Genomic DNA, 14506 nt, shown 5'->3' on the forward strand with positions numbered 1-14506 from the left:
TGTTGAGTTTTTGGTGAAAGAGGGCGTCTACTTTTTGTTGATGGTAACTTTGTTTTGTTGACTGACACTAAAACTGGAGTTTTTAAACAGACTAAAATCTATGAAGTTTTCCTGGACCAAAATATTTCCCAGAACTCCTTGGAACATAACAAAAAGTAGCAACCAGAACAACATTTTCAACAGTTATCAGCAAATGTCGAACCAACAAATGACCTTATTAAGCAAAGACGGACATTTTGTCGGGGTCCGGCCGCGGTCTCAAGCGCCCCCCGACCGGGCTATTAACATGGTTCCTGGGCACATGAAAGCGGGCCTCCGTTTCTTTATCTTGCCCCGTGTAAATAGCGCGCCCGCGGAATATGAAAGTAGCGCGGCGCTCCAAAAAACACGGGAAAAAAAGAAAGAAAAAGAAAAGATCAAGAGCGGGTCTCGCATCAAGGAGGACCCCGAGGAGGTCTTTGTTGTCAACTTCACAAGCGGCAGATGAGGAAACTGGCAGGAGGGGGAAAAGATGCCAGAGAGGAGCTCAAAGGGATGGCGAGGGGGCGGGGCTTATCCGCCAGGCCATCGGTATTCCTCGCCGCTTCCCGGACCGGCGGGCGAGACGCCGTCGCCAACGCCAGGTCCACGGTAACACCTGCTAAATTACCTAGCCTCGGACACACGGACAGGTCGGGATTTGAACCCGAATCTTCCTGATGCGACACGATGATTATTGTGATTTTTTTGTGGTTTGTTTGTTTTTAATAAAATATACAAATGGACATAAAAGTACAGTAATAATCAATGTATTTTTCATTCATCACTTAGTAAAGAGGTTTTGGTTTATAATATTTTCTCAGTTTTAAGTGCAGACCTGCTAAAATGCAGGATTCGAAATATGAAAAAAAACTTCCTAAAAAGGGGGTGTAACACTCAAAAACTTTTTTTTCTTAAATTGGCAGGTCAAAACATGAATTTGAGTGTTCTAGGTACACCAAAATAATAAAAATAATTTATTCAAATGAGGTAGAACACCTGTTTTTGTGTTAAAATTTGAGATGTAAAACATTTTTACTGCTCCAAAGGGCTCAATTTGTTTTCAAAATAAAATCCAAATAACTCCATATTACGCACGCAATGATGAATGAGTGCATTTGACTATTTCCCAATCTCATGGCAAAAGACCTTGAGTTTACACCAAGGACTGACTAATTTATCCAAGCGGAATTTTCAAGTACATCAACAACGAAAAAAATCCAATAATTATTAATGTTAAAAATAATAACGGGCGCTCCTCGTCTTAAAGCGTAACGCAACGGATCGATAAAAGGAGGAGCCGAACCTTTAGCCGAGGGCCTCCGGAGGCCGACCTACGCCATCCAAGGTCGCGTCGGGGTCAAACGCGACGTGCGGCGTACAATATCCAATTAATACATTTGCTAATCATGCATAAGTCATGCTTGGTGGAGGAAATGGCGGATTTTGATCAGGCCTAATGAGTGTTTTCCCCTCGCCGGCTGGAGGTCGAAGCGCCGGCGTGGAAATATGGATTGAATAAATAAATGCAAAGGAGAAAAACAATTAGCCGCGCATCAATATGGCGATCGATAAGCGTGTGGGTAATTATCACTTTTGGGATGGCGGATGAGGCCTGACCCGAGGGCCGGAGGAATAATCAAAACGCGGCAAGGTAATTCGCACGCACGCATGCATGCACGGGCGGGCGGGCGACTGCGCCGTGGTTGCTTTACCAAGACGTTCATTCATTAAAGATCGGGCCGCCCAAAGATTTCAAAAGTTGAGCCGTGACTTCTGCTTTCAAAAGGCTTGTGACAGGAAACACATTTGAACTTTAGGGTCTATGACAAGTCGCTTCCGGGTGGATTTGGGGTCTTTGACATGTTACTTAGGTGGATTTGGGATCTTTGATATGTTACCTCTGGGTGGATTGGGGGTCTTTGACATGTTATTTTCGGGTAGATTGGGGGTCTTTGACATGTTATTGTCGGGTAGATTGGGGGTCTTTGACATGTTACTTCCGGGTGGATTTGGGGTCTTTGACAAGTCGCTTCCGGGTGGATTTGAGGTCTTTGACATGTTACTTCCGGGTAGATTTAGGGTCTTTGACAAGTTGCTTCTGGGTAGATTTAGGGTCTTTGACAAGTTGCTTCCGGGTGGATTTGTGGTCTTTGACAAGTTGCTTCCGTGTGGGTTTGGGGTCTTTGACATGTTACTTCCAGGTGGATTTGGGATTTTTGACATGTTACTTCTGGGTGGATTGGGGGTCTTTGACATGTTATTTTCGGGTGGATTGGGGGTCTTTGACATGTTACTTCCATGTGGACTGGGGGGTCTTTGACAAGTCACTTCCGGGTCGACTTTGGGTCTTTGACAAGTCATTTCCGGGTAGATTTTCGGTTATTGACAAGATCACTGGTGGTGGATTTAGGGTCATTTCATCTGACTTTGGGTAACTGACAGGGTGACTTGTTGGACTGTTTCCTCTTGGCTTTCCCCATTCACCATTCGTGGCCGGGGCCCCCCGTTGTACTCGTGACGCCAATTGAAGGAGACAGTTTAGTAGGTGCACTTGCACAGATGAGTGAAGGAAGGCCCACAAAGGCTCCGCCTCCTCCTCCTCTTCCTCCTGCTGGCGTCTGGCGGACGGCTCCATTGATTTTGGAAGGCCCGGTTCCTTCCTTCCTCTCCTTCCACTCGCGTCTCCTTTTGATGATTAATTCACAGAAGCAAAAGAGCGGCGGCCACTGCTTTGAAATCCTAAGCGCTCACTCAAGAACCCATCTGAGCGCGAGGAGGAGACGACCTCCACGGCTAACGGCGGGAGGGATCCGGGGCGCCGGAGCCGGTCCGGCGTGGAGGTCAGCCCTTTTTTAGCGGGACGGTCTTAACTGATTCGCCGCTATTGACGGCGACAAACGTTGAACTGCATTTAAATGGACCGAATGCCTATTCATATTAGAAATTTTTTTTATGACGCAAGAATTCCTAATAATATGGTCAGCGAGGGTCACTTTTAACCATGGCCGCTAGAGGGAGCAAGCGCAAAACTCAAGAATGTTGAGGTTAACAAGTGTCACTTTTGGGGGACTCTGAACTGTTTTTGTATTATATATATAAATATTATATATTATAAGAGTTTAAAAACTGAATACAAGTAAGTCTATTTAGTTTCAAGCAGATGTTTATATATAAATATATTTTTTTAAAAGGAAAATAAGCCTCAATCACCAATTTTCTTAATTAGATCTGATCCCAACTTGACGTATTGACATGCAATTTTGTCGCGACAGGACACCCCAAAAAAGTCGGCCATTTTGCTTCAGCGTCTCCAAAAAAAACATCATCGCTCTCCGAAACAAAACAAAAAAAAAGACGCCAAACCTCTAACGCCCCAGGCGTCGAACTTTGCGCGCAAACCAACTTCGGGCCGCGGTCCAACGCCGGCGCTCGTCGGGCGGCCCGCCCGCCGCCGCTCGCGTTTGATCCCTTTCGCTCGCGCGGGTTTGTTTGGCCCGTGGAGAGACGCCGGCGAACCATGAAAGAATCGCGGAGGCCTGGCTCCCCGCTGCATTTTTGAAGACGCCGTTCGACATATCGATGAATATTAACAATTAGCCGCCCGTCTCATTTAATCCGGCGCCAGATCCAGGCGCTGTTTTTACCCACAAGGCGCCCCCAAACCTCCCATCCAACTCTTGTTTGATACATTTCTTCTCCGGCGTGGCGTTGGGGCGCCTTGATCCAATATACATGCCCCATCTGGTCAAACTTGGTGAACTTAAATATACCTGTCAAGTGCAACTTTAAAGCGTTGAAGTCACTAAGGCCTTCATTAAAAGGCAAAACCCGACTTTCTTTTTTCCCCCCCCTTTCTAAATGAGGGGGAGTCTTTCACGACGCGGCGGTAGCGACCGGGGGTCCGCGCTGGTGGGACCCCGGCTGGTGGCTTTCATCACCGGCGCTCAGAACGCCATCCGCCAGGGGGGCCAATGAGACGGCGAGGACGCGGCGTCCTCCTTTTGTTCTTGGCTCGTGACTGATTTATGACGACTCGGCTCGTTTTCGGCGCTTTTGTCGCTCGGCTCGGGTGGAAGAGGCGGATTTTCTCGCTTTCTCGAGTCGGCGAGGTCGGCGATTGACAACCCCAAGCGAGCGTGTAAATGTTTGATTGGGCGCAAATTTGGAGGAATGTGTGAATTGGGTGATTTATAGAGAGAGGCGCATTTCAATCAAAGCAACAGTGCGCAAAAACGATGCAAGGCTGCCATCTACTGCTCATTTGTAAAAATTACAAGTCATATTTGGGCTTTTTTCCGAGTTCGTTTTGTCACATCTATGAAGCAACAGTAGGTAATATTCTTAATTAAATCATTATTTTTGACATTGCCTATTACTTTTTGATCAAATCGTGAACGCAAACTATTTTGCATTTGACTAAAAAGCAAAAATGTATTTTCCAAAGCACATAAAATGACTAATTCTTAACATGCTTAAGTAAAATGAGGTTATAAGAAAAAGTATTTTTCATTTAAATGACTAATTCTTAACATGCTTAAGTAAAATGAGGTTATAAGAAATAGTACTTTTCATTTAAATGACTAATTCTTAACATACTTAAGTAAAATGAGGTTATAAGAAATAGTACTTTTCATTTAAATGACTAATTCTTAACATGCTTAAGTAAAATGAGGTTATAAGAAATAGTATTTTTCATTGCTTTTATAATGACATAAGTTTTTGCTTGATTAAATATGTAAACGGACAATATAAAAGAGATATAAAATCATATTGAAAGTCCTTAGTTACTTTGTGTGTACATTTATTTCTTAGTTTAGGTGACATTTTTCTCTGACTAAATATTTTCATTTTAAAATAAAATATCATTCAAGCAGCAATAACATATGTGATTGGTGTTTTTCACAAAAAAATCCACAATGTTATCTTTTTGAACAGAAATATGTTCTCTTCTGAACGTCTTAAGTTTCCTAACACTGCTCCTCCCCCTTTTTTTTTTTCACGGTGGCGATACGCCGGGCTTTTAGCCAAGGTCGGCGACCGCTCGCAAAATTCTCACGCTTTCATTTTGGCCTCCAAAGTCATTTATAGACGATAAACGTATACACAAGACTTGGCGTCTGAAGTAAAAATAAATAAAAATACAAAAAAATATTTTTTAAATAATCAATAGCTGAAAAAAAAACAAAAAAAATACATTTTTTAATAATCAATAGCAGAATTTTTTTTAGGGACAAAATATTTTTTTAAAATTATCAGTAGCAGAAAAAAAATTCAGGAAATTTGCAATAAGTGAATGGACGTATTACTGTATCCGCCTCTAAAAAAGTTGCTCAACGTGAACAATCACGTTGCATCCCTTGCAGCCAAAAGTGTCTCGAAAAGACATCTACTGTAAAAGCGTCCATGTTTTCCTAACGTAATGAAATGATCCCATGCCCTCAACTATGGGATGTCCCCCGAGAGGCCCCACGCGGACATTCCCCCGCGGGTCAGCGGGGTGCATGTTTCCCTTGGACGTGCGACATGAGACCCCCGGCTCCAATTCTGGAACGCTGGGATTTACAGCAAATCATTTCCACTTGAAACGCATTAGACGTCCAGCGCCGCCCTTTTATACGCGCTGCGGTTATTTCTCGTTTCCGATTCGAAACGGCTATTTTTGGAGTGTCGGATCGTATCGAAAACAATCCGGTCTTCACGATTTTTGGTTGCTGTAAATCAAAATCAGTGGACAAAAATGTCCACTGTGGGGGACGACATATTTCTTTCCAAACGACTGTTATTAACAGAGCATTTCCTGAGGATTATTAACGCAAAGGAAAATATGAGTTTTCATTATTTTTGCTAGTCTAAAAATAAGGGCATCAGATCAGTACGGCAAAAAAAAAATGTATCGGAACATTTCTACCTACAATAATTCCCTATTCATTTCATATGTACGTAGACACACACTCATATAGGTCAAATATATACAGTATTCCCTCAATTATTGCGACTTCATTTATCGCACTTTTTTTTTCTGCTATTCCTTTTTTTTTTAATTTTAGTTCATAAAAATGGGAAAATCCACGCTAAAATGCCACTTGCTACTAAATAAATAAATAAATTGTTATAATAATAGGAGTGACCCTACCTTGCGATTTTTCAATTATTGCGGCGGCCATGTCTGGTCTCTATTAACCGCGACATTTGAGGGATTACTGTACATATATGCACAAACATTTTTATCCATATATCTTTAAACATACCTGTGTATACAGCGCCCGGTGATTATTTTTCCTGACTCGGGTGCACGCACCGTGGGATTGATTCCCACTCGGTGGCGATGCGGTTGTGACTGTCAAAACCGTCTCTCTGTGTGCCTTAAGACTGAGTGGCGACCAGTCATGGGTGTTGTCCGCCTTTTTCCTGAAGGCTCCAGCACCCCACAATCCTGACGAGGATAAACTCTGCTGAAAATGAAAGAAAAAAAATACATGAATAGATATATACACACATAATAAATATACCTATTACCTTTTTGATAGATATGTTTATTTACTATAGGGTTTACTTAGACACATTAGATTAGATTTCATTTGCACATATTTCCGTTGGCTATACATATTCTTATATAGTTTATATATATATATTTTATCTATCCTTCTGACTCTTTTATTGTGCAACACACACACAAAGACAAATTAAATTATTTCTTATGTTGTTTATTCTGTGCATGTAATATAGCAAAGTTGGATAACAAAGTCGACAGAAAGAGCCCAAATTTTAAACTATGTCAAAGCATGAAAAAAAAAAACAATCTGCCAAATAATTTAAAAAAAATTCTATTTGTTTTGAATGCGCCCTGATGAATTTGGAGTGTGTTTTAAAAGAGAACAAAAACAAGAGAAATATTTGGTATATACAAAATACACTAAGGCATAAAGAGGCGCATGCATTTTGGCCAGGAGCCGCATGCGGCTCGAGAGCCACCTCTTATAAAAGAGACATAGATTGACTGCAGATCTCTTATTAGCATCCATTTAATTGCATCAGTACATTTTGGTGGGTTAAGTTAGCCTCCAACTGGCTCCAGCACGATTACACCATTACGCGAGCAATCCCAGTGCGGCCTGACCATTACGTGGGCCATCCCAGTCCCGGTCCTGCCGGTCCTGCCGGTCCATTACGGCAAAGAATGCTCTTAGCTCCACGGGATCAATGCAAGCTAATTGTCTTCCCTAAGATGGAGTAGCTCAATTAGGAAACTCCCCTAAAAAGGCAGCTGGAAACAAAACTCCTTTTCAACTGACTTTTCTCTCCGTGTGAAAGCAGTTTTTGGCAACTGGCGGGGACCGCCAGCCCACGTAGCCCGCCGTTAATGACGCGTAGTGAGCTCTAAAATGTACAGGGAGGATTGGACGGTCCGCCCTCCCGAGTTCGGACGCTGGTTTCCGCCGCTTTAATCATCTCGGACAGGAAACGGCGGTGGCTATCAGTCTTTCCGCACTCGGTCGGGTCCGGTCCAAAATGGGATGGCGGCCAACTCTGCTAAAATAGCAAAATGGCTGCGACGGCGGCGGAGTTCTTATTTGGGTACGGAAATAAACTCGGATTTAAAAGGGTCAAAAGACTTGGGGTACACACGCCCCGATTTGGGTTACAAGGTTAAGGATAATTCATTAGATGACAATATAGCAAAACGTTTCTTGATTCGGGGATTAGGAAATCAAACTAGAATATTGTATTAAATAGAAAAATGTGGTATTTTAAAATGGATAAAAAAAATAGGTTGAAAAAGGCTTCCTGACAGAATAGGAGATTTAAGTGCAATGTTTGTGTAAATACGCTGCAAAAATATTTTTTTTGCAATATTTTTACATTCTGTTTTTACTTAACGTAAATAAATCCCTACTTTTTTTCTTAAAGAAATAAACAAACATTTAAGTTAGTATATTTCATTAATGAAACAAAAAGAATGTTAAATTCAGGAAATATTTTAAAATGTATTTTAACATAATCAAAAAAATATATGAAAATGTTAGAGATAATATAATAAAAATAAAACAAATACAATATAATAAAAATAAAACAAATAAAATAGAATAAAAATAACAGATACAATAAAATAAAAATAAAACAAATAAAATAGAACAAACAAAATAAAAATGACACAAATAAAATTAAAATAAAATACATAAAATAGAAGATAAAACAAATACAATAAAAATAGAACAAACAAAATAAAAACACAAATAAAATAAAAAAATAAAAAAATGAATAAAGATAAAACAAATAAAGTTAAATTGAATAAAAATAACAAAAATATGTCAATTTATCAGCACATGGATTCACTGACAATAAGTTGTTTCTTCATGTTGACTTTCCAAAGCTTCTGGATGGAATTGTCAACACAGGTGGGCCCCTAAAAGTTCCTTTGGCCCCCGGGGCGAAATAAGTTTCCCATTACGAGGGTCAGAGGTCGCGCCGGTGCTGGAGGCCATCCCATCGGAAGGTCGAGCGTTTAGATACGCCTGCTAATCAGTGCCGTTAGCATCAAAGGTGTTATCTTCGTCTTAAAGTGCGACGGATTCGTCCTAAGTGCTTCTTGACGGGAGTCCAATCCAGCCGTATTTTTTTTAAATGAAACAAATTCCGCCATTGTTTTAAATCTAAAGACACGTCACATTTGATGCATTGCCTTTTTATCAGTGACCTAACAACCGCCAGATGCTTTTGATTATAGCTGTCTCCTATGACCTTTGACCTCTTCCTTATAGGCACCAGGAAAGTCCAAAGTTGGCTTCCTTTGCTCCGTACATTTTTGTCGTCGTTCCTTTTTCCCGTTGCCATTTTTTTGCGAGCTAGCTAGGATTTGACGACGTGCTGACATCGTAGCATCATTGGCCGGTTTGGGCGGAGTAAAATACAAATGTAAACAATCACGCAGCTCCAGTTTGCGGCAGTAGTGCTCATATTTTTACCTTAAATTAAAGTTTGCGGGTCATTTGGCATTGATTTGACGTCGATTTGAGGTGGAAATATCGAAAAGTGGCTCCATTTTAAAGCCGACTCATGCTAGCTGAAGCAATGCTAACCAAACGCGATTTTGCCTGTGGCTATGCTAGCCTGTCACTTACAAATAGTGTGATTTAATCTTTGGGTCGATAGAGAATTCATATTTTAAATCCCCAAAGCAACTTAAAAATTCAGAAAAACAACAACAAAAAACACTTAGCAACGCAAATGGAATAAATAGTGAAGAAAAGCCATGGCGACACGCGAGTGTGTTTGTAAACATTATGAGAATTTGATCAACTATGCTTCTAATCATTGGACTAAACAAAACAAAAAACACACAAAAAAGCGCAACATGGAGTCCAGATATGTGCGGCGAACCGCAGCATGAAGCAATCACGTTTTCAACCGTTGACAAAACCACAGCTGTTCGCCTTACGACAACCGCCGCGGTCCCCTCGGACATTCTCAGGCGACCAATCGACAGACCGGCATTGAGTAACTGCAGTGTTCCAGTTTGGTGTACCCCACAAAAACCACAATTGTACTGCTTTTGACCCTAAAAGATATTTTGCATGCTTTGACACAGACTTTTTAGCAAGACGTGAAAATGCATGCTCGATCGGATCTAGGTCAGGGGACTGACTCATTTTGAACTGTCATTTGGTGCTCTTTTGAAAGGGGGGGTTCAAATAAACAAAATGAATCGCGTTAAATGAGTCGACATGACGACTTGCCGTTCAAAAGGAGAGCTGAAAAACAACACCGACGGCCATCGAGTTCAATAAGTGGGGGGATTAAGGGGTCTTCGGGGAGACCAATCAGGAGGGGTTGGCCCAATTAGAAGAGCAACTGGCATTGACGGACATTGGAGAACAGGTTGCGGGAACATACGCGAGATTGTCGGACAATTTTACCAGCAAATACCGCAACCTGTGGCTGAAAAGTATGTGAAAAAATAATAATAATCGGACATAGGCCATGTCGTCATTACCACAACACAAAAAAGCCTACTTGTCATCACACGCAGAAACTGCGTGTGACGAAATTGATGGTGCTTCTCCATAAGCTACGTTTAATCGGCAAAAGACCTAAATAAGTGTAAGTTACGGACTTGTAATTTGTCATTCCGCTGTAAGGGTCCCCCATGATGTTCTTGGCTCTGCTGAGGTAACGCGGGCTGGCAATGTCTTCAAGTGAGGGCAGAGAGCAGCCGACAATCCTCTGGGCAGTGTTAATCACTTTCTGCATGGCCCTTTTGTCTGCCGCCGTGCTTCCAGCGTACCACACTGTGATGCCGTACGCCAGGATGCTCTCTACAGTGGTTCTATAGAAGGTTCTCAGAAGATTGGAGCCCAAGTTGTTCTTCCTAAGTACCCTGAGGAAATGGAGTCGTGTCTGAGCCTTCTTCACCACTGCCGTGGTGTTTGTAGACCATGAGAGCTTGTCCGTGCCAAATGCCAAATTGCTAAATACTAATCCACATGTGTCAAAGTGGCGGCCCGGGGGCCAAATCTGGCCGGCCGCATCATTTTGTGTGGCCCGACAAAGTAAATCATGAGTGCAGATTTTCTGTTTTAGGATCAAATTAAAATGAAGAGTATAGATGTATATTAAACTTCCTGATTTTACCCCTTTTAAATCAATAATTGTATTTTTTAAATCATTTTTTTCTGTTTTTAGTTCAAAAATCATTTTGTAAAATCTAAAAATATATATTAAAAAAAGCTAAAATAAACATTTTTTTAGATCTATAAAAAAATCGGAATATTCAAGCCTTTTAATCTAGTTCTTTTAATCAATTTATAAAAAAAAAATCAAAATATTCTATCTAAAATGGTCCGGCCCACAGGAAATCGAGTTGACGTTAACGTGGCCCGCGAACCAACCCGAGTCTGACACCCTTGTGCTAATCAGTCACTCTTGACTCAAGTCTGTGACTCTCCATCCTCGCAGCTGCGTTTACAAAAACACGGCGTTTAAATTGTCCGCAGATGTTGATTTCTGAACAAGCTAAACATGCTAGGAAAACAAAAAGCGACCATTCTGTGACTTGCCGTCCAAACTAGCCGCGAGATAGGGGAAATATGTATTTGTGGGCTTTTGGGGGGGGGGCGGGGTAGTAGCAAAGCCTGTTGGATTTATCAGCGCTCTCCGTGGAAGGGTCACTCCAACGAGAGCCAGATTACCAACGAGGAATGCGTCCGAGCTTGGGGAGGAAGGTTTGAGATTGGCTATCAGCGAGTCTGTGTTTAGCCCGTGGACGCGTCAACGACACCTAAACGTTCGAGGACAGAAAAAGACTTTCATGCAAAACAATAGTTCAAATGTTTTCAAGTGTGCTGCTAGCTGGTTTTCTGCTTATATTATTATTATTATTTCAGTTCATAAAAATGTGAAAATCCACACTGAAATGCCACTTTTGTTACACAAAAAAATGAAAATTGTTATAATAGGGATGACCCTACCTTGCGATTTTTCAATTATCGCGGCGGCCATGTCTGGTCTACATTAACCGCGACATTCGAGGGATTACTGTACATTTATGCACAAACATTTTTATCCATATATCTTTAAACATACCTGTGTATACAGCACCCGGTGATTATTTTTCCTGACTCGGGTGCACGCACCGTGGGATTGATTCCTACTCGGTGGCGGTGCGGTTGTGACTGTCAAAACCGTCTTTCTGTGTGCCTTAAGACTGAGTGGCGACCAATCTGGGGTCTAGTCCGCCTTTTTCCTGAAGGCTCCAGCACCCCACAATCCCGACGAGGATAAACTCTGTTGAAAATGAAAAAAAAATACATGAATAGACATATACACACACATAATATACCCATTACCTAAGAAAAAGGACAGAAACTAACCCGTAAGGGGCCCAAAAATCAACAAAGTGATCATCATTAGATTCAAAGCGACTCTGGCTGAATCGGAAGTGACTTGAAAATTTAAGATATCGATATAAAATGCCTCCAAACGAAAAGAAATGCCCCAAAATTTACAAGAGCAACACGAAAAATGACCAGGAAGTGCCCCAAAATTTACAGGGTCGACAGAAAAAAAAAAAAAAAAACAGACAAGTATCAATAAAAACGAACAGAAACTAACTGGTAAGCGTCCCAAAAATCAACAAAAGTCGCCATCACGTGCCCAAATTCAAATCTAACTCAATCGGAAAATGAAGTTATCGATAGGAAAAGCCTCCAAATGACAAAAAATGCCCCCAAACTTACAGGAGCGACACAAAAAACAAAACAACCAGAAGAGTATTGATGAAAAAGAACAGAAACTAAACCCATAAGTGTCCCAAATATCGACAAAAGCCACCATCACATGCTCAAATTCAAACCTGACTCAATCAGAAAATGAAAATATCGACAGAAAAACCCTTCAAATGACCAGAAAGTGCCCCCAAAAAACACATACTAATTTCAACAGCAAGTGACCAGGAGATGCCCAACCTCAACAAAAAAGTGACCTCAAAATAACCAGGCAATTCCCCAAATTCCAAAAGTCTCCGACCCAGAACTTTGGGTCCCCAAACATTGGCAGTTCCTCCACTCGCTTTTCTAGCGAGGACACGCTGACGCGGAAACGACAGCAGGCGTACTTAAACTTTTGTTTGTGCCCCAAATTAACAACGCCTGGCGGTACATTGAATCGTCTTCTGTCATTCTGTCACAGTAGAATTGGCCTCAAACCTCCTTCCCTTCTGTCTTTGACTGGCTGTTCCGTCACCCCCTCCACGTCCCCGTCCCCCCCCCCCTTTACTCGCAAGTGTCCCAGTTAAGAAATTGCTTACATCCTCTCCAGTCTGGGGCCGGCTGGAAATTTCCCATCGGGCATGTACCGATACGCGGAGAAAGAGAAGGGGAGCGCACTTCGACAGATGCCATCAGAGAACAAGCGCGTGAATTAGCAGGCAGGCTGCCATCTCAGAGTTCACACGGAATGCCATTAATACGCGATTAAGCGCCCAAACAACAACAACAACATGAAAGCCGCCGCGCCGGCTACGGCGAGCGGGGAGAGCAGGTAAAAAGGTTCGGCCGTTTAGATATTAATGGCGGCGACTGACAAAGACTGATGCCGGAGTGTCACGGCGGTCGGGGACGCCGTCGGTCGATGGCGTGACGGTGAATTCGATATCCGCCGTGGTTGACCGGGAATTAGTAAGCGGTGGCGTTATGCCGGTAAATATTGGCGTTAGCGGGTTGGGAACGAATGTGGGAAGACATTAGAAAAAAAGATTGTTTTAACGCTAAGGAAGGTATTTTTGCAAAAATAGATGTCCAATTTGTTATTATTGATGGACTAATTGGTGGAAGAGTGCGGGTTGGCCAAGGAATTTGGATATACAAAATTAATTTCAAAAAATCTCAATGTACAATTCATTAGTCTAGATCACGTGTCAAAGTGGCGGCCTGTGGGCCAAATCTGGCCCGCCGCATCATTTTGTGTGGCCCGGGAAAGTAAATCATGAGTGCCGACTTTCTGTTTTAGGATCAAATTCAAATGAATTATATCTAAAATGGTCCGGCCAACATGAAATCGAGTTGATGTTATTCCGGCCCGCGAACCAACCCAAGTCTTACACCCTTGGTCTACTCTAGATGGTTAAAAAAGTAGATTAAATAAACTGAAAATAAATTAAAAAGTTTGTTTTGGAAATAATTGCATGAATAAGAATTTGGAGAATTATGTAAGAAAAAAATGTAAGAATTTTTCAATGTTGTTTTAAAAACTAAGATTATTCTTATTTTTTTAATTTCATTACATTTTTAAATAGAATCTATTTCTGGCCTTTTTATATTTACATCATGGCCATACATCAACAATGGCCGGCTCTAGAGGTGACTGTGTAGTTCCCTTCAAAAAAAGTGCTACATTAGCTATAGCAGTTACTCTCTTCGTACCTGGAACTCAACACCAATTAGCATACATGAACCAATTAAGGTCTCTGAACCTCCGGGCCAATCATCTTAAAGTCTGGCTATTAGACCAACAAAATTATGCTCATAATGCTGTCTTAAAATGTGCTACATATGCGTGTGTCTAGTATGTTGTCATTTCGACCAGATGCATATCTAAAAACAAAAAAAAACAATAGTTAATCAACACTTTAGTCCACATTCTCCCCTTCCAGTGCCCCAAATTCTTTATCTAATTATTAACTTATTTATTACCTAGTTATGTCTAAAATGTATTTTTCTGTGTCTGTATTCTCACCCCCTTGCTACTGTGACAATGAAATTTCCCGAATACGGGATGAATAAAGTTATCTAATCAAAAAAAAAAATTTACCATCCAGCCCCTTGAACTCTAACATCTTAAAAAATAATAATAATAATAATCCAACTTCCCGAACTGGCCCTCACGAACACAACTATAATTTCCTGAACTGAAACTCTTTTCCCGTCGCGTGAGCCACCTTGATCTAAAAGACAACCCTAAAAAAAAAAAAAAGCTAAGGTCGAGCCTACGT

General features: G+C 41.5%; 1 protein-coding gene across 11 annotated transcripts in view; it reads right to left on the bottom strand.

The window, feature by feature from the left end:
* The window catches only part of LOC144077528 (uncharacterized), a 178492-nt gene that overhangs the window by 149494 nt on the left and 14492 nt on the right, over positions 1–14506 (bottom strand). For 6 of the 11 annotated variants that reach the window (XR_013301033.1, XR_013301035.1, XR_013301034.1 and 3 more), the window contains exons 2-3: positions 11602–11802; positions 6270–6473 (exon numbers count right to left, since the gene is read on the bottom strand). The gene's annotated coding sequence lies outside the window, so the exon portion shown is untranslated. Of the gene's footprint in view, positions 1–6269; positions 6474–11601; positions 11803–11888; positions 11908–14325; positions 14389–14506 lie in introns of those variants that run through there. The other 5 variants (XM_077605328.1, XM_077605329.1, XM_077605327.1 and 2 more) reach the window with 5 other exon arrangements.

This window comes from Stigmatopora argus, chromosome 7 (genome assembly GCF_051989625.1).
Source record: "Stigmatopora argus isolate UIUO_Sarg chromosome 7, RoL_Sarg_1.0, whole genome shotgun sequence".
In the NCBI taxonomy this organism is placed as follows: Eukaryota; Metazoa; Chordata; class Actinopteri; order Syngnathiformes; family Syngnathidae; genus Stigmatopora; species Stigmatopora argus.